The sequence below is a fragment of the Triturus cristatus genome, chromosome 6, assembly GCF_964204655.1.
Source record: "Triturus cristatus chromosome 6, aTriCri1.1, whole genome shotgun sequence".
Taxonomy (NCBI): domain Eukaryota; kingdom Metazoa; phylum Chordata; class Amphibia; order Caudata; family Salamandridae; genus Triturus; species Triturus cristatus.
Window position 1 is genome coordinate 436,971,938 of NC_140589.1, and position 20,822 is coordinate 436,992,759.

Sequence of the window (20,822 nt, forward strand, 5' to 3'; positions counted from 1 at the left end):
AGTTAGTGCACAAATAAAAGTCTTTTTGTGCTGTTTCCTGGTGTGCTGTCCCTTTCTCCTCCGGAATTTGCTTGGGGGAACGGGATCATAATTATATATATATATATATATATATATGTATGCATGTATGTATGTATGTATGTATGTATGTATGTATATATATATTCACTGAAAAAACCATAGGTTTCACACATGTTATAGTTAGCGGAAATTTTACTGATAAAAAACCAATGAAATTCCCCCGTTATAGTTAGTGCAGGCAACTGTAACTCACGCGACCGCAATCCTCTGCTGATGCTAATACTGTATTTAGACACTTATTTGCCCATGTCTTCTTCGATACATTTTTAGCTATACATATATTACAAATATTTTTTTTTCATAAAGACACATATGTCATCAGCAGAAGATTGCGGTCGCGTGAGTTATAGTTGCCTGCACTAACTATAACGGGGGAATTTCATTGGTTTTTTATCAGTAAAATTTCCGCTAACTATAACATGTGTGAAACCTATGGTTTTTTCAGTGAATTTGCAAGGTTTTTTAAATGCTAATTCCTAACTATAACGTGTGTGAAACCTATGGTTTTTTCAGTGAATTTGTAAGTTTTTTTAAATGCTAAGTTACTTTACGCCATTCGTGGCGTGCGCGCCCACTTAACGCAGTTCGTTCCGTGCGCGCACGGTGCGCTTCGCGCACCGTGCGCGCACAGTAAGCACGCGGTGCGCTTTGTGCACCACGCACCCACTTTACGCAGTTAGTGCCGTGCACGCACGGTGGGCACGCGGTGCACCGTGCGCACATGGAGGACATATGATGCACTTCGTTTTGAAAGGTAATATTTTAATTTTTCGTAATTTTTATAAGCCATGAACAAATGGTGCCCTTCGGGCACCATTTGCACACGGGGTGGACAGAGTGTGGATAATTTTTTTTTTTTTATTTTTTTTTTTTTAAATATTATAGTTTTTCTCATCTTTTATAAGCCATGCACAATTGGTGGACTTCGGCCACCAATTGCACACGGGGTGGGGAGAGTGTGGATAATTTTTTTTTTTATATAATTTTTTACCGTACGCGTACGGTAAGCGTAATCGGCGAAATTAGCGAAAACATTTTTTTTCCGTTTTTGGCCTTGGGGGATCTTTGGGGACTCCCTCAACATGGCTATGTGTGTGGGAGCTGTCTAAACAGCCCCTTTACATGTTTTTGTGCTTTATATTTTCATCATCACTCTCAGTGCGAGAGAGAAAATGGCGGCCGCCGCTTCCTGGTTTCGGCCGATTCGAATGTTTACTAAGATCTAAGAGCCAATCAAAATCGCGCTCGCGCACGCCACCGTACGCGTACGGTAAGCGTACCGTAAGCGCACCGTAAGCTGGCTCAGATATATATATTGATTTAAAGGCTATTTTCTCAGAATCTACTGAACAGATTTACACCAAACCTACAAAAGGCACTTCCTTGACCTGAGGACTACCTCTCTGCCAAATTTCAAGTAATTCTGTTCAGCCGTTCGGGCTGTAGCCCTGTCTAAAGGTCCTATGGAAAAATGCATGGGAAAAACGCGTTTTGGGACCCCCCTTTTATCTCAGCCCCCGCTTGACGAATCCCCCCGAGACTTTCAGGGTAGGAGCGGAGCGTAGCGCCCCACCTATTTTGAAGAATTCGCGAGGATTCGTCGACCGGCGCCAAAGTTATTCAAAATAGAATGTTGCGGATTTCCTATTGAAACGTGGTCCTAACTATAACTACCTACTGGCGACCGCCAGTAGGTAGTTATAGTTAGGACCCCTTTTCCATAGGAAATCCGCAACATTCTATTTTGAATAACTTTGGCGCCGGTCGACGAATCCTCGCGAATTTCTCAAAATAGGTGGGGCGCTACGCTCCGCTCCTACCCTGAAAGTCTCGGGAGGATTCGTCAAGCGGGGGCTGAGATAAAAGGGGGGTCCCAAAACGCATTTTTCCCATGCATTTTTCCATAGGACCTTTAGACAGGGCTACAGCCCGAACGGCTGAACAGAATTACTTGAAATTTGGCAGAGAGGTAGTCCTCAGGTCAAGGAAGTGCCTTTTGTAGGTTTGGTGTAAATCTGTTCAGTAGATTCTGAGAAAATAGCCTTTAAATCAATATATATATCTGAGCCAGCTTACGGTACGCTTACCGTAAGCTTACCGTACGCGTACGGTGGCGTGCGCGAGCGCGATTCTGATTGGCTCTTAGATCTTAGTAAACATTCGAATCGGCCGAAACCAGGAAGCGGCGGCCGCCATTTTCTCTCTCGCACTGAGAGTTAGGTTGTTAAATAAAACCAATACACATGTAAAGGAGCTGTTTTGACAGCTCACACACACATAGCCATGATGAGGGAGTCCCCCAAGACCCCCCAAGGCCAAAAATGCCATTTTTATTTTTTCGCTAATTTCGCCGATTACGCTCACCGTACGCGTACGGTAAAAAATGTAAAAAAAAAACCACTATCCACACTCTCCCCACCCCCTGTGTTTTTGGTGTCCGCAGGCCACCAAATGTGCAGGGCTTATCAGTGGTGTGAAAAACCACAATATTTTTAACAAAAATAATAAAAGAAAAAATTATCCACACTCTCGCACAGTAAGCACCGCGTGCTTACTGTGCGCGCACGGTGCGCGAAGCGCACCGTGCGCGCACGGAACGAACTGCGTTAAGTGGGCGCGCACGCCACGAATGGCGTAAAGTAACTTAGCATTTAAAAAACCGTACAAATTCACTGAAAAAACCATAGGTTTCACACACGTTATAGTTAGGAATTAGCATTTAAAAAACCTTGCAAATTCACTGAAAAAACCATAGGTTTCACACATGTTATAGTTAGCGGAAATTTTACTGATAAAAAACCAGTGAAATTCCCCCGTTATAGTTAGTGCAGGCAACTATAACTCACGCGACCGCAATCTTCTGCTGATGACATATGTGTCTTTATGAAAAAAAAATATTTGTAATATATGTATAGCTAAAAATGTATGGAAGAAGACATGGGCAAATAAATGTCTCAATACAGTATTAGCATCAGCAGAGGATTGCGGTCGCGTGAGTTATAGTTGCCTGCACTAACTATAACGGGGTAATTTCACTGGTTTTTTATCAGTAAAATTTCCGCTAACTATAACATGTGTGAAACCTATGGTTTTTTCAGTGAATATATATATATATATATATATATATATATATATATATATATATATATATATATATATAGACTACTCCCCTCAAGGGAAAATCTCAGAAAACAACAGAGTACGTGTGGTGTGGGCACAACCTCTTAGGGTCATAGGAGCACGAGTCTGCTGACTCAAAACAACACTTTATGTTATTTAAGGAAAACTAAGCCATAGAAGGTTTAGTAGAAAGCCCTACTAAACCTTCTATGGCTTAGTTTTCCTTAAATAACATAAAGTGTTGTTTTGAGTCAGCAGACTCGTGTTATATATTGCATCATACAGAAAGTGTCTGATTTATGCATCTTAGTTTGGGGACATTTTTAAAAGCAGCATCAAAACATTGTGAAATGCTAAAACTAAAGTGTCCCAACATACAGTCGGAAATGAGGAAATGCAGATCATGTAACGCCAGAAGCCATGATCATCAGACGTAGGGTAACTGCTGATGTCACTAGTAGCACCAAATAAAACTATTTCATAAGGTACGATGCAAACTCATCTGATCACATTACACCAGAAATTGTGAACAGATTTTATTTCTAATGCCACTGGTGGTATTTGCAACGCGAGTACTAATGGACTAAAAAAAGTCCTCAAGAATGTGGTGCACAGTGAAATATGCATTGTGCTCAAATGATGAAGTATAAGCGTTGTTAAGTTTCCCATAGAACATAACACTACATGAACATATTTTTATATTTTTATAATATATTTTAAATAACATTACATTTATGATGTTTTTATTTTCGATAGTTGATTATTTCTGCATTAGTGACGGTGTTGTTTAACTAGTATTTTATATTCCAGAAGCTTAAATATATTAATTACAAAAGAAAATATTTTGAAAATATACAATTTTGACTAAATATTTTTGACATTGCCTTGTTTATAGATTCCAATGGTTTTGAATTGTTTGCAGTACTTTGTAACACTTAGCATTATTTTGTTTAAGCAAATACATAACTCCATTAGGCCAGCAACAGTTCTACGATGTTAAGAACATAATTTAATTAACTTTGGAATATGTATGTCCTTGGACTGATTCAACCAAGGATGAGGCATTCAAATGATATATTAGATTTCACAAACCCCGGGTTAAATGCAGTCAAGGGAAGTGAAGTGGGGTTTAGGAGGGCTATTATTTGCAGTTCATACCTACGGAAGTAGGTATGTTAGTGTTTTGTTGTCTCAGTGACGGTATTGTATTTATTTATTTCTGTAGGTCTGTAGAGTGCTTTACATGGGAACCGGACATTTTTATATGAGAGTGTGCCCTTAGGAGAACCTGGAAGTCATAATATATAAAACTATCCATATTAACTGGTGAATAATGTGCCAGCCTGGCTTTGCATCTCCCACCTGTCCCATCACTTTGAAATGTATTTTTTTTTCAAATGAAGTAGAAATTCAACCTTCGTGGTGTGGGATCATTACAGTAAGTGATTACTTCCAGTGAAAGCAGAATTTCCATCTAAGCAGTATAGAGCGACCCTGCTGACTGCATCGGGTTAAGATTAAGAAGGGCACTTCCGGACAGGAGCAGCAAGATGTGACAGTGGCGACCCCCAACGTTTTGAATAGGTGCAGCACTGAGGCAGGGATTACACAGCATCCGGTGCAGATGCACTCAAACACCTTTGCAAGCCGGTTGGTGCCTGTTTGCCTTCCCAGAGTATAGTTATTTAAAATGTGTCTAGAAGGCTCCAAATTTAACGATGATCTATAATAGAATGGCTACTTCTGAATATGGGAAAAAACCAAAGAATCACCACAAACAACACTTCTGGAATGACACCTAAGTGAGAACAGTGCCAGATCTTGAATATACTCTAAATCAGCATTTCCAAAACTGTGGGTCGTGACCCACAGGTATGTCACAAGCTGATTTTTGGTGGGTCAGGAAAGCCTGAGCAATAAAGATTCTTTTCAATTCTGAGTTTATCTTGACAAATTTGCTAGTGCAGCAAAGACATAGGTCAAATGACAGACTATTTCGTCTAACAAATTGCTGCTTATTATTTTAACATGGAATTGTTGTTTCTTTTCTTTCTCTGACTGCAAAGTTAGAGGCGTTTTTAAAGTGAATTATGTGACAATCTTGCTGCAGTACATTCAGTGTGGAAGGAAACGCTCTAGGGTGACATATTAAAAAATAAAATGTAAGCGCCTGTAAATTAACTATATGCAGTTAGCAGTTAGGAAAGCAAACATGAAGCACATTTATTTTGTAATTCTGAAATGTGCTACTTACAGAAATTGAAATAGGATCAAAACAAATCAAAACACTTCAATTGGTGATGCACGCATGATAAAAATTCACAGAAACCCGATTCGCACACATTATCATTTGAGTGCTATTTAGTTTTACCAGTAAATCTTTGTGTCTTTTCAAAGGTAGTGGCCATTTCAGTGGAATTTGTGCTGTTTATAAATGACAATGCATTACCACACCATGTACTGGATACATAAATATATTGTCCCTCCTCGTGCCCATTATGAGTAGATGGGTCATGTTAGTTTATTGTTCTAAAAGTGGGCCAGGGTTCTAAAATGTTTGGGAACCACTTCTCTAATTCACCGAATTACGTGCTCACTTCAGAGAGTTGAGCACCAGCTCCAGCAATACCTTTGTGAGGTACATGTCACTTATTCTCTAACTGTACATGATCTGTGAGTGATGGTAGCTTATACTACTAATCTGCCATGTTGAATGTTTTTTCCAAGGAGTAGAAATTGCACTTGCTATGTTCTGTGAGTGAGGGAAACTTGCTTTGGTGCTGCCATGTTATACCAGTTGTATAACGAAGCTAAGCACTGCTGCTGTCTGATTTGTATATGTTCTGATATTTAGAGCGTTAGCCCTGCTGACGCCCAAGGCACATCTATTCTCTGAAGGACAGAAACTTGCACCATTTCTGTCGAAGGTGTCCCTGTTCTATGAAAAAGGGGCGTTTAAATGTTGTTGCCCACTCTTTCGAAAAAAACAAAGGATATTATGAATGCACTTACATAACATGCTTTATGAACCAGTGGCTGTTTTACAATATTTGGCTTGTGATACGGATTGGCCTGAAGAAGGCGATTTCATTTTTAGGGGCAATACATGAGCTCCAAAACATTTTGATAGAAAGGAGAAGCAGGGTCAGTTGCTCAATCCTCCTGTTTTTAATAGCGCACTTGGGGAATGCCAGTAAAAAACATTTTAGTTCGCCCACACACAATTTTATTATAGCTCTCACAGTTTAATAAAGGGAGAACATAAATGTTAATCAGAGGGACATACTCTCAAGTAAACTAAGAAACTCACAAATAAGAGACTAGAGAGTGAATAGTAGTACCCTTGGGTACTTTTTAGTGCTAGATATGGAACTCCTCTAATGAAGCATACCACATAATGTAAGTGAGAGTTACCTTTTATATGAGTACATGCATATATTACAATTCAGAAAAGATTTGACTGTTTCTTCCATGAGATTTTGACTTGAAATGTGTTTGTTTACAGAGAGCTTAAAACACTGCTCTAAATCTTTCCACACCATGTTTTGTTCTGTGCCTGTTCTGTATTTGTGAATGATTTATGTGAAGTTCCTTCTACTACATCCAGCTGTCTGTCACTTATTCTAATTGTTAGGAAGGTTGTGCTGTTGATGTTTTAAGTTGGGTATAAAACTTTCTGCAATACAAAAGGCAAAATTATTCTGATTGGCAAATCTTGTTTTAGAGCATAAAGTGCGCAAATTAGTGAACCCTAGCATAATATGCTAGCAATCAAGCAGTTTTTTAAATGGAGTAGACCACATTGTGAAATGTTAAATCATACCTGATAAGTGGCTCCATGTTGTGTATAGCACATTTAGGCCATTCTGACATTTTAGCAGGCAGTACTTTGAATGGTAAGGTTTGGATCCCATTATGAAATTGTTAAAAGCACAAGCCCACAATGCAACATTCTGTTGAAAATCCTGGAATTTCTGATGCTATGAGAAGTTATAGTGCCAGTGGGCAGACCAGGGTTAAACAGCCCAGCCGGTGAGATGGGCAAAGACAGCCTTTTCAATGCAAATGGCATATCGGGCTCTTATAAGTAAGCCTGGGCAAAGGACTACGCTACGCTTGCGTAGTTTGCGAAGTTTGCGCTACTTCGCACTACGCATATTGCACGTTGCACAGTGCAAACACGCGTAGCGTAGTGCAGCGGTCATTTTTTGCTTGCTCGCCGTCCTCAACGTCAAGTTGGCGACCGCGAGCAAGCTAAATGAAATCCCAGCGAGACTTCTTCCTCGTTTGCGATCAGCAACATCAAGTTGCCGATCGCAAGCGTGGAAAATAAACCTTCCGGCGAGCTGCTCAATGTGGGGAGGTCAGGTTTCTCATTGCGAGTGGTCGCGTATGCTCGCGATGAGAAACTACAAGTCGGCGTTGAGAAAGCTGCGGCTCGAGTACAAATCTACTCGAACGGCAGAAAACGGCCGCTTGCACTGTGCTAGATGCAGTTTGCACTGATTGCACAGTGCGGACAAGCATCCGGCACTGTGCAATCAGTGCAAACAGCATCTTTCACAGTGCACTACGCAGTTTGGGAAGCTACGCGTAGCTCGTGTAGTGCGAATGCACTTCGCGTAGCTACGCATAGCGCTACTTTGCAAACTACGCCCAGGCTTACTTATAAACCCTTCTTGAAGAACAGGCATCCTAACACAGAAATACAGTGAGAGCAGCAGCAGCTGGGCTTGCCTGAAAAGACAGAGATAAAGCAAAAACAGTGTGCTCCCTCCGAGTCCAACCTCGGCTAGAGCAAGAACTGACTTAGGGGGAGTGCCTGCACCTTACAGAGAGGCAGCCTGCCTTGAACTTTTGCAGCACTTGACTTGAACTTTTTCTACGCGTGAGGGCCATCAGCGAGATATGATACGTGGAGCTATTACTTCTCGAGGACTGCAGTTCAATAGCCACATCAATTCTATCGCCTTGTGGCACTGCGCACGACTACGTCAAAACATATTGAATAGTATAAAATGAAGTACATTTCATGTAGGAAATAGGAACTGTCCAACACATAAGCATCTGAATACACTAATGTTCTTCACAGTAAACTCTTTAAGTCACTCATTAATCGTGGCTCTACAAGTTAATCTAGAACACCTATCTTCCCTAGAAATACAACAGAATCATGCTATTACAGTCTTTCATAGTCATGACCATATGTGCTTTATTTTATTTTAACTTATGGTTAAGATTTCGAAGAAGCTAAATATATTTGAAGACGGTGAAAGCCTATTATTTGCTGCAATGAAAAAAAACTGACAAGCAGTATGTAACCCCTTGTCTTATTTTTAAATGCACACTCCAACCAAAAACTCTGAAATGCCAATTTGGATTGCTGAAATTACATTTGCTACCACTATAGGTAGTAAGTCAGCTGTATATTGAACTTTGTTGAACAAGTTATGAATGGATTTCTTTCTGCGCCATGTCATAAATCAAGGTGTTAATTGTTAACACGTAATTCCCGCTACGCAATTCAATTTGGAATGGAATCAGTCCGGAAATTACCCATGGTCCTTCAGTAGCACTCAGTAGTACGTGCACCAGCGTGCCTCAGATATTTTCAATTATTTTCTCTCTTGAAGTAGCCAACACTTGATTAAATTTTGACATGGCTATGTTTCCCTGAAAAAGAAATGTGAAGCCTTTGACTGACAAAAGAGTTTATTGGCAGGTGTTCGGTTGAAAAAGATTAATTTTACAAAGAGAATCATAATGACTAAAACATTATACATATATATATATAGCTCTATATGAATATATATTTATGTATATGTATACATATATATATTCACTGAAAAAACCATAGGTTTCACACACGTTATAGTTAGCTGGACATTTCACTCGAAAAAAACCATTGAAATTCCCCCGTTATAGTTAGTTCAGCTAACTATAACTCGCGCGCCCGCAATCCACTGCTGTTGACGTCACATATTACATCACTCATGACATGGTCAGTGACATCAATGACGACATCACTGATGACATCTCAAATGACATCACTGATGACATCACTGATGACATCATCCTGTGACTGTGTGTGTCTGTAAAATTTAAATATGTTTTATATATTTATAGAGAAAGGCCTGTGGAAGAATGAGTGGCAGTACAAGTGTGTGAATGGATGATTTTCTACGTGCGTAATTGACTGGAAAAGTGAGTTATTAAATGTATCTTACTGCAGACTAGTGACTAAACTGTGTGAATGTCTTCATGTTTCTGTCTGTTGGTGTATAAGTGGCTGCATGGTTTTGTGAATAGCTATATGAGTGTCTATATGGATTATCGATTGGTTGTCTGAGTATCTGTATGGGTGCTTGAGTGTTTGTGTGGGTAGGCTGTGTGTGAGTGGGTGATTCCATGGGTGCATGGTTTTAACAGTGCATCTGTGATGGACTGTATGGTTGAGTGAGTGTATGTATGGGTGTGTTAGGGATTGAATGTACATTTGTGACTAATTACATATGTGAAAGGCAGTATATATGCGTGTAAGAGTATATAAGTGGCTATATGTGAGAGTGTGTGATTGTGAGAGTGGCTGTATGGATGAGTGTGTGCTTGTATCAATGATTGTATAAGAGCGTAAGAATGTGGTACTATTTTTAAACTTGTGTGTGTATAACTGCATAGGTGAGTAAATGGGAGTGTGATTAATTATTTGCATGACTGACTAGGTGTATGATTGGTGGTGTGTGAGTGTCTATGTAGGTGCATAAATGCATATGATAGTCTTGTACGGAGTGACTGTAAGTATGAGTGACTGTACATATGAATGAGTGGAGGTGTATGTAAACCTAAGAGTTAATAAGTGGGTATGTAGTTATTGGTATTGGAGTATCTATGGTTTTGAGAATGGACGTCTGAAATTTTGAGTTCGTGTATCATCGGTTAAATTAGGGTGTGAGAAGATGCAGTAATTTATCAGATTGTTGATGTCATCAGTGATGTCATCAGTGATGTCATTTGAGATGTCATCAGTGATGTCATCAGTGATGTCACTGACCATGTCATGAGTGATGTAATATGTGACGTCATCAGCAGTGGATTGCGGGCGCCCGAGTTATAGTTAGCTGAACTAACTATAACGGGGGAATTTCAATGGTCTTTTTCGAGTGAAATGTCCAGCTAACTATAACGTGTGTGAAACCTATGGTTTTGTCAGTGCATTTCAAAGGTTTTGTAAATGCTAACTCCTAACTATAACGTGTGTGAAACCTATGGTTTTTTAAGGGAATTTGCAAGGTTTTTTAAATGCTAATTTATGAATGTTTTAATATATTTTTTAATTATTCATTTTACAATAAGCTACCTATGTATATAATTATAGATTTACTGTATCCTGCAATATGGAATGGCTCAGCTTTTTTTTTTTAATTTTGGATAAAGTTGAACAGCATAGTAAATATCTTCTATAAACCTCTAAACATATATATATTTTTTTTTTAAGGGTTTTTGACCGTGCGCGCACCGTACGCGTACGGTACGCGTACGGTGCACGCACGGTGCTTGCATGCGTATGTGGAGCACGTACGCATGCGCACTTTGTGCGTGATGCATACGCGCGTACTCCGTACGTGTATGCGCGCGTGCTCCGTACGCGCATGCGCTCGTTCTCCGTACGCGCTTGCGTGCTTGTACCATGCGTGCTCCGTGCGCACACCGTACGTGCTCGGTGCGCGCACAGCAAGTCATGTGATCAAGAAACAACACTTTTCATTGGTTTATAGTAGTTTCAGTTCCAGAAACTTCCAACACCACACCCACTCCCCTCATTATTACTTCTGATTCCCTGGGAGAAGGAGCTGAGCAGCTTTTCTAGTACTTCAGTACTTCAGAATGGCAGAGCAGCAGTCATCTTCTGGGAGTGAGCAGGAGACCCTTGTGAGACAGAGACAGAGGAAACAGAAAGACTCTTTTATATGGCAATTTTTTACATTTCCACTGGGGCAGAAGAAAGTGAATGCTCCCAAAGTCACCTGCACTCTTTGTGATCGTGTCTTATCAAGAGGAGATCCTAAAAAGAAATACTCTTTTAGTATCTTCACTATGATCAGGCACGTTAGAGATGTACATCCTGTGGCTTATGCTCGAGCTGCTAGAGAAAACCCTCCAGCAGCTCAGCCGAGCACATCCGCAGCAGCTCAGCCGAGCACATCATCGGCAGCTCAGCAGAGCACTTCATCTGCGGTGGCAGCTTCACCTTCTTCGGTTCCTCTGGATATACACCCTCGGTTTGAGAGGGTGCATATACGGTGCAATTCGTGTAATGCTCTTCTCTCTTATGCGGACACCAGCATTCCGCTAATAGAGAGGAAGATACAGCAGCACACGTGCGGCACCCTATAATTTTTGCCATGTATTTTTTTTCCTCTGTCCCTCAATTAACACAACAGCTCTTTTTAGAGCCACCTAACATCTAAACACTTGAATTTGTTTTTTAATTCTATATTTTTAATTTATTTTTTCCCGCCGTGCGCGCACCGTGCGTGCACGGTACGCGCACCCCGCGATTTTTTTTGAAAAAATAAAATGTTTTTTTCACCCTTCATGGTCCTTCAGGGACCCCCTGACAAAAGCTAGGGGGTCAGGAACTCTGTACCCTGCCCCCTTTTCACGTTCTCCACCTTTCTTTTAAATGGAAACACACATTTCTTTTTTTTGCATATTTCAACCCTTTCCAAATGATTTCTACCCCCAACATGACTTCTGCCTGCTAGCATAGCAACAGATCATGGAACACTGGTGTGAGCAGAGACGTCAGAAGTTCAGCACATAATGTTTCTAATCCTAAGAGCAAGATTGCTTAACTTTTCAAACCTAACAGCAAATCCAAAGTAATGTTCTGTGGGAACACATTTTTCTGGATCAATACAAAACATGCTTTTAAAAATTTAAACATACAGCCTAGTTTTTATTGTAAAATGGTCTGAAACAGCCAATGAGTTCTTTGTAAAAAAAAAAGTATATAAGCCTCCATTTTACAACTACCTTTCTTTTTATTTTGTCATTCTACTGAAAGACACCTTCAGAGTGCATCCAGGTCTCCTCCTCACTCCCTGAAATACACTGCTGTTCTACCATTTTCAATTAAAATTGATTGCTGCTCAGCTCCTTGTCCCAGGTAATAAGAAGAAATAGTGAGGGGAGTGGCTATGGTGTATGAAGATTCTGGAAGAGAAACTACTATGAACCAATGCTTCTAAGTGCATCCAGATGTCCTCCTCACTCCCTGAAGTAGAGTGCTCTTCTGCCGTTTACAACTAAAATTGATACCTGTTCTGCTGCTTGTCCCACGAAATAAGAAGAAATAGTGAGGGGATTGGCAAGGCATTTATAGTAGACGGTGTACATTTCACAGATGAAGGGAACAGAGTCTTCCTCTTGATCTTTAGACTCGATACTTACTTTTAGGTATCAAAAAACACTCAATTAACACAATGGCTCTTTTTAGAGCCAACCAACATCCAAACACGTAAACTTTATTTTTAATTCTATTTTTTATACGATTTTTTTGTCGTATCTCTATGCTTCCCCTGCGCAGGCGTACAAACTGCAGCCATGCGCCGGCACAGGCTCCCTTGCACCATGGTTCAAGGATGTCTGCGTGGTGGGGAGATTGTTCTTGTGCAGGAAGGGACACCTTCCTGCACAAAAACAATCAAAAGAGGCTTTTTCCTCTTTCAATGCGTGCTGTAGAATGGGGGACGCACTAAAAGAGGAAATAAAAACATTTCTCCTCGTTGTGCCTCGCAACACCACCTCTAGGGTGGCGTAGCATTCATACGCATCTCCAGAGTTACGATTTCTCGTAAACCTGGAGATGTGTCTAGTTCTTTGTGTGTTGCGTGGGAACACCCACAACAACACCCATGGAATGCCCCTTCAACGCACAGTGCTGCGTGTGAAGTGGCTGTATTTATGTGGAGAGGAAAAGTGACGCAGGGTGGCTTTTCCTCTCCTTGTAAATATGGAGGAGCTCCCTGCGCCACCAGTACGGTATGAAAAGTGACGTAGTGGTGGCGCAGGGGCCTTGTTAATCTTCCCCAGAGATGTTAAGCAAATTAAGGGTAAGACAGACAAAGGGAGAGAGACAGAAACAGAGAGAGAGAGCAAGGAACTGAGAAAGAGTAAGGCAGTTAGAATGACTGAGACACATGGAGACAGGGAGAGATACATGGTTGAAAAAGTAGTGATGGAGGCAGTAAACCTAGGGGAGTAGTATGGAAGGAGTGAGGGAGTTACAAAAGAGCAGTAAAGGAAGAAGAGAGAGAGAAGGGGAATAAGAAAAGCAGAGTGAGGAGAAGTGAAGAAAAGGGAGCATGAAAGTGTAGGGGTGAGAAATACAGATATTTCAAACTTACCTGACCAACAAAATAACTTAATTATAAATGAATGTTTTTTTTTTAATTGCTAGAAAAAAGGATTACATTTCCTAAATTTTCTTTCTTGATCTGAAAAAAAAGAAAAAAAGTAGTAATATTTAACAATACAGTACACATATTTTCATATTTAACAAAGTAATTTTTTGCCCTTTTTTTGCTGTTTTCAGAATATATTGAATTTCACTGCAAATTGTGAAATCAATTGCATTCATCACTTAACAGCGGGCAAAAAAATTAACAATCTGAAAAATTGTTTAAAAAAAGCCCTGAATCTCTCCTCAGTAAAACATACCTTGATAGAAATGTAACATATATATTAAAAATATCATCTAAGAACAATAACTATTTGCAATAAATAACGTCTGTAAATCTTGTTGCTTAAACTCATACACCAAAATAATATCTGTCAAAGAAGTCCACAATAGAAACAGTTATCTTTCCATGAGGCCAAATGGTAATTTTAAAATTCTTTTTTGGTGAAATATCCAATGGTAATCCTATAAAATCGAAATAATGGTTTCTTCAGATGCTGCAATTTGTATCTAAAATTTTGGTTTTAGAAAAATTAAGTAGGAATTTGGTAATTCTGCAGGCAAACAGTGCTTGAAAATCAATTGTGAATCATTACACAGTGTCCAGCCTTTTTCACATTTTAGATAAACTGTGTAATGACCAGAAGTTATAGAAGGTCCATCATGGAAAATTATTGCAACTGCAACAAAAGTTTTTCCTGATATTGATAATTGATTTCCTGTAAACTTCTTTATTAAAGTATCCAATTTTGTCCCATCAGCTCTACAACGTTGCATCATTAAAATTACATACTGTCCATATTTCTTTAAAAATAACGTTGATAACATTTCTGATTTACATTGAGAACATTCCATGTTGTGATTTGCATCTTTAACTAATTTACTAAAAGTCACTGATTTACTCTCTGGTAATGTTAAATATATGAACCTTTCAGAATCAACATTAGAGCTGCATGTGTTCAAACATTTTTCACAACTATGTTCCCATTTATAAGAGAGACCAAACATATTTTCTATTTCTACCCCTTCATCTTCCAGTACCATAAGCATATACATTAAGAATTCCTGTGCATCTTGCTGGACATTTTCTGTAAACTGTATACATCCAGAACATACATCTAAACGATTTCTAACATCAGAAGCACTTTCTATTTTAGTTTTATCATTACTCAGCTTCTCATAAAGGAAACTCAGCAGAGAACAGAATCTTTTTTCATGATTTAGTATTATCTGCTCTTTCAAACTTTCAAGATAAAATACAACATTCAGCACTACATTAGCGTAGCAGTTGACACCAGAGCTATTTTCAAAATGACAACCAACAACCTCTTCAGCATTGTCCTTTTTCTTTTTGCTTGCAATCACATCAGTCTCTATTTGTTTACTCTTCTGTACATCCTCATTACAGATATTCTTAATTCTCCTTTTACGACAAACAACACGTTTTTCAAACACAGGATACTGACCTAAATGAGGAGCATAGCTTCTTCTTAATCTATTATATTCCTTTACATAGTTTGCATCAGCACTAACTTTTGACTCATCAAAGTCTATCATGAATAAACCAGATATTCTTTTCACGCGTGATAAAGCAACATATGCCATACCTTTTTTAAACACACTAGATCCAATGTTTACAAAAGCACTATCTACAGTCAATCCTTGAGATTTGTGAATAGTTACAGCATATGCTAGAGAAAACGGAAACTGCTTCCTACGTACATATAAGTCTTTCACAAGCAAGAAACGAACTGAACAACGACTAATGTCTTTAACCTCTTCAATCTGATCAAATTTTATTTTTAAAAATTAAATCCATCTTTTTTCTGGTAATTAACAAAACCCACAACTTTACCCATAGCTCCATTCACTAAACCTTTTTCTACATCCAAATTACGTCTTAAAATTACTCGACAGTTCATACATACATAAAGATTCTTTTCTAAACCAGCTGTTTTTTATATGTTTTTCTCTAGAGAATCCAATTTAGTTGTCAATTTACTTGTCAATTTAATAGTTATTCCTTCATGCTGTATTTTATCCACAGCTTCCAGTTTTATAATCTCTTCATTTTCCAATTTCAAAAGTTCTTGATTGAATATAGAGCATTCATGTAGTGTTGGCATTAAGCAGATTACAGTATTTTTTCCAGCAATTTTCTTGTATATTTTCTCTGGAACTATTTGCTCTGTTGGAAACAAATTACATAGCAATCGACCCTGTAAAGCTTTTCTGCCATGTTCTGTGAGTTGTCCAATTCTGATATCTTTGAGAATACTTGCATAATCATCATCATTTGCTTGCCGCATATTGGTAATGAGTTCTTTGTACTCAAAGTATGTCCAAACATTCACATTACCTATACTTCCTAACGACTTTTTCGTGTCTTCATGTGTAAGAGTATGAAATACTGGTTGTCCTTTAACTGGAGTGAGCTGCAGTAGATCCCCAAAAACTATCACATGTTTTCCTCCAAATAGCACGTCATAGTTTGTCTTTAGAATTTGCTGCATTCTTAAATGCACAAAGGCAAGCATTAAGTTTGATACCATGCTTACCTCATCAATAATGAGAACTTTCATTTTTTTCAATACTCTTGAAACTTCAAAACATGCTTCTCCTGTTAGCTTGTGGTATTGTATTTTGTTCTCATGCTCTACTGGTAACATTAGCAAACGATGGAGGGTAATTCCTTTTATGTTATATCCTGCTAACCCAGTTGGAGCAGTAACAACACAAGACAACGTTGAATCAGTTTTTTTCTGTAGGTAGCTTCTAATTACTTTAATTAAGAAACTTTTTCCAGTTCCAGCTTGTCCACTCACATACATTCTGATTGGTTCAAATGATGTGCATGAGCACTCTTTATTTTCATGTAGTAATCCATGATCAATTTGTTTTGTGACTTCCTCATAAATTTGTTGTTGTTCATCATTCAGTTGTTGTTCCAAATTTGGTAAGTTTATTAAATCTTCCTGAGCTTGATTCATAGCTGTTTCCACTTCAGTCATGGCTATTGCAGCTTCATTTGCTACGATTGGTTGTCCTAGAGGATCTTGACTGAGCGTCCCAGAACTTTGACTGTCTTGAGAACTGTCTCTAGCTACTTCAGCTGCAATTGTTTCTTCTTGTTCAATTTCTTCATTTAACATTTGTACATAAGTTGTGAAAGTACTGCATTCTATGGTATCTTTGCATGCATTAAAGGAATCTTCATAGCTTTGAAAATGTCCAAGTAATTCATCCTCTGAACACCATGGTTTAAGCAACTGTAAAAGTGTTAAGTGGTAAAATTCCTTCTTGTCAGTAGTGTCGCAACTCAGCTTTCTGTGATTAATCAAACTTCCTTTTGTTTGTTTTACCAAACATCCTTCCTCACCAATGACTTTATATTTTCCATTGTTGATGTCTTCTGCGGTATTCCGTTTAAAAATGTAGTTCTGCAGCACTTCATAGAGACATATGTTCTCAAGATGATGACTTCTCTTTGGGTAATATGTGTCCAACATGTTTGTTCTTAAAATGTCTGTACTTTCTGGTTCGTACTCTGCTAAATATTCAATTTCTCGAATAGATTTCAATACCCGATTTCGCATTCCTGCAAGGCCTAAACTTACCCAAATTATTCTTCTGGATTTGGAGTACAGACTTGCAGATGATAACCTATCTGAGCATTCGTATGACCCAATTTCTCGATGCGATAACATCTTTAAACTGAAACTGTATAGCTTTTTACTGACAGTCTTCTCATGAGAAATCTCTTCCCACATTTCTTTCAATTCCGTTTTCTCAGATTTAGTGATGTAAGATGTGACATACCGAGCAACAGCAATAGAATTGTCAGCTACATACTGAATATCCATGTTAGCATTCCACATGGATAAAATGACTGGGTTGTAGTCATTTATATATTTTGACTCTTCTTTTCTTCTTAGGTTGTAGGTATTTTTAGGCGATTTTCTTGTAATAGTATGTCGCACAGCTGACATAAAACTGTTTACTCTTCCTTTTGAAAGAACAGGTCGTGGAAATCCAAATCGACATTTTTTGTAGAATTTATCTTTACTCTTGTACTTTCGTCGACAGTATTTTCCACACCGATGACTTTGAAAACGTAAAACTTGCTCTTTTAAATTTTTTTCTTCTGTGCTTTTAGGTACAGAACATGTTGCATATCCTTCAATGAAAGATAAAACTGCATCATCAGAATCTGTTCCAAATTTTGGGGCATCTTTGATCCACATCAGCATATGAATATGAGGAGCACCTCTTGCTTGGTACTCTTTTCTCCAAAAGAAATCCACAACTTCTCCAAGAGGTGGATTTTTTTTATTGCAGATGAAGGATATCATAGCCTCAAATCTATGATTGAAATATCTGCAAACATTAACCGGATCCAATGAGCACAATTCTCCTGCTGTCTTGTATTGGATGTTTTCAATATTTGAATTTGCCTTTCGAAGAAAATCCAGTAAATCATCCCAAGCGTACTCAGCACAGCTTAGGGTAAGGAACCATGTAGGAGTTCCTAAATTACATAACATACATTTCAATTCATCATGGCGTCGGTACCAATATTCATTAATCCCACTCTGACAAGCCATCAGATTAATCAATTGAGATTCCAAATGATCATCTCGCTGTTGCACTTTGTTCAGAAAATCCTTTGCAGACACATTATGTAGATGTACTCCAGTTTTTAAAATGTGATTTACTGCATAAGATAGTGCAGATAAGTCACTTTCAAATAAAAGATGGAACAAATAAGGAATACTTTGACGAAATCTTGGATCTTCTGAATATAATCTTGTAGTCCGATACTCAGAACCAGGAATCTGTACTGGACGTTCATCATATCGTCCACCTTTTCCTGTAGGAAACAGCTGGGGAAAACAACGAGCTTCCAAGCTCTCCTCCCATACACTCACGGGAGTTCCTTTTGCTTTTTTCATCTGAAATAGATCAATAGTGTTTCCCATAACTTCTTTAGAATGAAGAGGATGTATGCTGAAATGTTCATAAATTTCTTCTTCTTTTGACTTATCCACTTTTTCAATTTGCTCAGTTGGTATTCCTGTGTCTGCTACTAAAACCTCTTCATCTTCATCCATATACATTGATTCATACCATTTATTATTTCTTTTCAAATATAAATTTGCTCTTTGTACTTTTCGTACATCTACCAGCTCCTGCCAAATTTTCTTATTCTTTGTAGGTACACCATTAACCAGAATAACTAATGGCTCAGTCTCCAAACTATCTGCATCAATTGTTTCAATATTTTTTTTCAAATCTAATGGCAAAAAGACAACTCTTCCTTTTAAACCTCTTTGTAAATCTGAAGGAGGTAATTTACCTGTTTTGGGCTCCATACGAACTATAGTCTGAAACGGATGGACACATTGAATGAGTATAGACTCATACGTATTTAAATCACTAAGTTCTGCAGGAATATCAACCAATTCTAAATTATTATGTACAGCTCTAGCTGGCATTTTATTTTCTTCTAACTTGTTATAACAGTATTTACAAATACGCTGGTCTTCACCCAAATCAAAACAATTTTCCAGAAACAAATATGTAGCAAAATCCTTCCACTTAGAATTATTTTCTTTTTCACTTTTTTATAGAGATCAACATTCCTTGTTTGAGTTTTATAATGGCTTCTCCGGCAACAAATACAAGTAATATTTGGTCTTTCATTAGAGATGATAGTAAATGTTGTCATTTGATCTTCAAATGTTTTACTAACAGTGGGTTCTACATTCTCTTCCACATTTTCTTCAATAACTGTGTCATTTCCTGCACTTTCTTGCTCTGGACCAAAGTAACAAAACTCAATATCCTCACAAACCTTCTTCACATCTGATACAGATCCACGGAACAGAGCACTATTCAACTCATGTAACTTTAGTGCTGGACTTTTAGCAAAATACAATCTTCTCACAAACTTTCTCATTTCAGTATGATGAACTGCCAGCATCCTAAAATGGTGAAAAACACTTTGACAAACTTTCCTAGAAAGACAAGCCAGAGAATGTCCTTGCAAACCAGTATTCTCTCTCACTCTGTATAGATCTAGTCTTTGAAGCACCTTAATCTTCTGTTTAACACTTTTTTTTACTATATTCTCTTAGAAAGTCACGAAAGTTATCAATAGATTCCTGTCGTACAGTACAAATACTACCACAATTCCAAGTGTACACTGGGGCTTTAGGACGTCTCCCCATAACCTCATCAGCTAACACATCTTCCTCATTCCTTGGAACCATTTTCTCCTTTTCCATTAGACAACCATCTTTCACTTCATATGCTCGACCACTGGTGTCAACTGCATGCAGCAAACCAATACTTTGAAGATAACTCTTCATTAAAAAATGGTTCAGTACTTGAACTATGCTTCCATTCTCCTAAGAACACTTTACAAAAGTTTTTTTTTCACTACTCTTTTCCTTTTGCTTTTTGACTTCATTACATTGACTATTTTATCTAATGTACGGATCCTGTTCAAAATTAAAATGAATAGTTTTCTTTTTAATTCCAAAGCCTTTGCAACAATTGATTCAATATGTTTCTTTTTCTTATAAAATTTGGCTTTCTTCCTATATTTTTTCACATCCTTTAGCAAATTGAACATCACTCTTCTCTGAAACATTTTTCTACGAATGTTTTTAAAATCTATTTTTCTTTTTAAGTCATTCTTTCTTACTTCTGATTGTACATTAGCATTTAGTATATTCTGTCGATTGTCTTGTTGTTTTCTACTTGAAACACTATTTCCAGTGGATATATTTTTTACATTTTTTCTTTGCTTGAGGATATTTTTTATAAAATCCTTAGTCTGCTTACCAGAAGGCTTTTTCTTTTTTCCAACATGAGGTTCTTCAACTAATTTTTGTTGTCCAGTTGTCTTCAAATATAGATGTTGTTGCTGTTCTTTTCTCTTTCTTGATTTTATAGGCATCTTTAATTTATTTCAGTGTTGTTCAGCAATACCTGAAAGAAACTAAAAAAAAAAAATACCTTTATGTAATTTAAATATATTACTATAATTTTTATGAGCTTTTCAAAACCTATCATATAAGCTGTCCCTTTCCTACGGCTGCAAGTCTTACACAATAAAAGCTACACAAATTAAATCTCTGACAACAATTCCTGT

At 38.0% G+C, this 20,822-nt stretch overlaps 1 protein-coding gene across 7 annotated transcripts in view; it reads left to right on the forward strand.

Annotated features, from left to right (window-relative positions):
• The window catches only part of MLIP (muscular LMNA interacting protein), a 1,822,558-nt gene that overhangs the window by 697,566 nt on the left and 1,104,170 nt on the right, over window positions 1-20,822 (forward strand). The gene's annotated exons all lie outside the window — the stretch shown is intronic.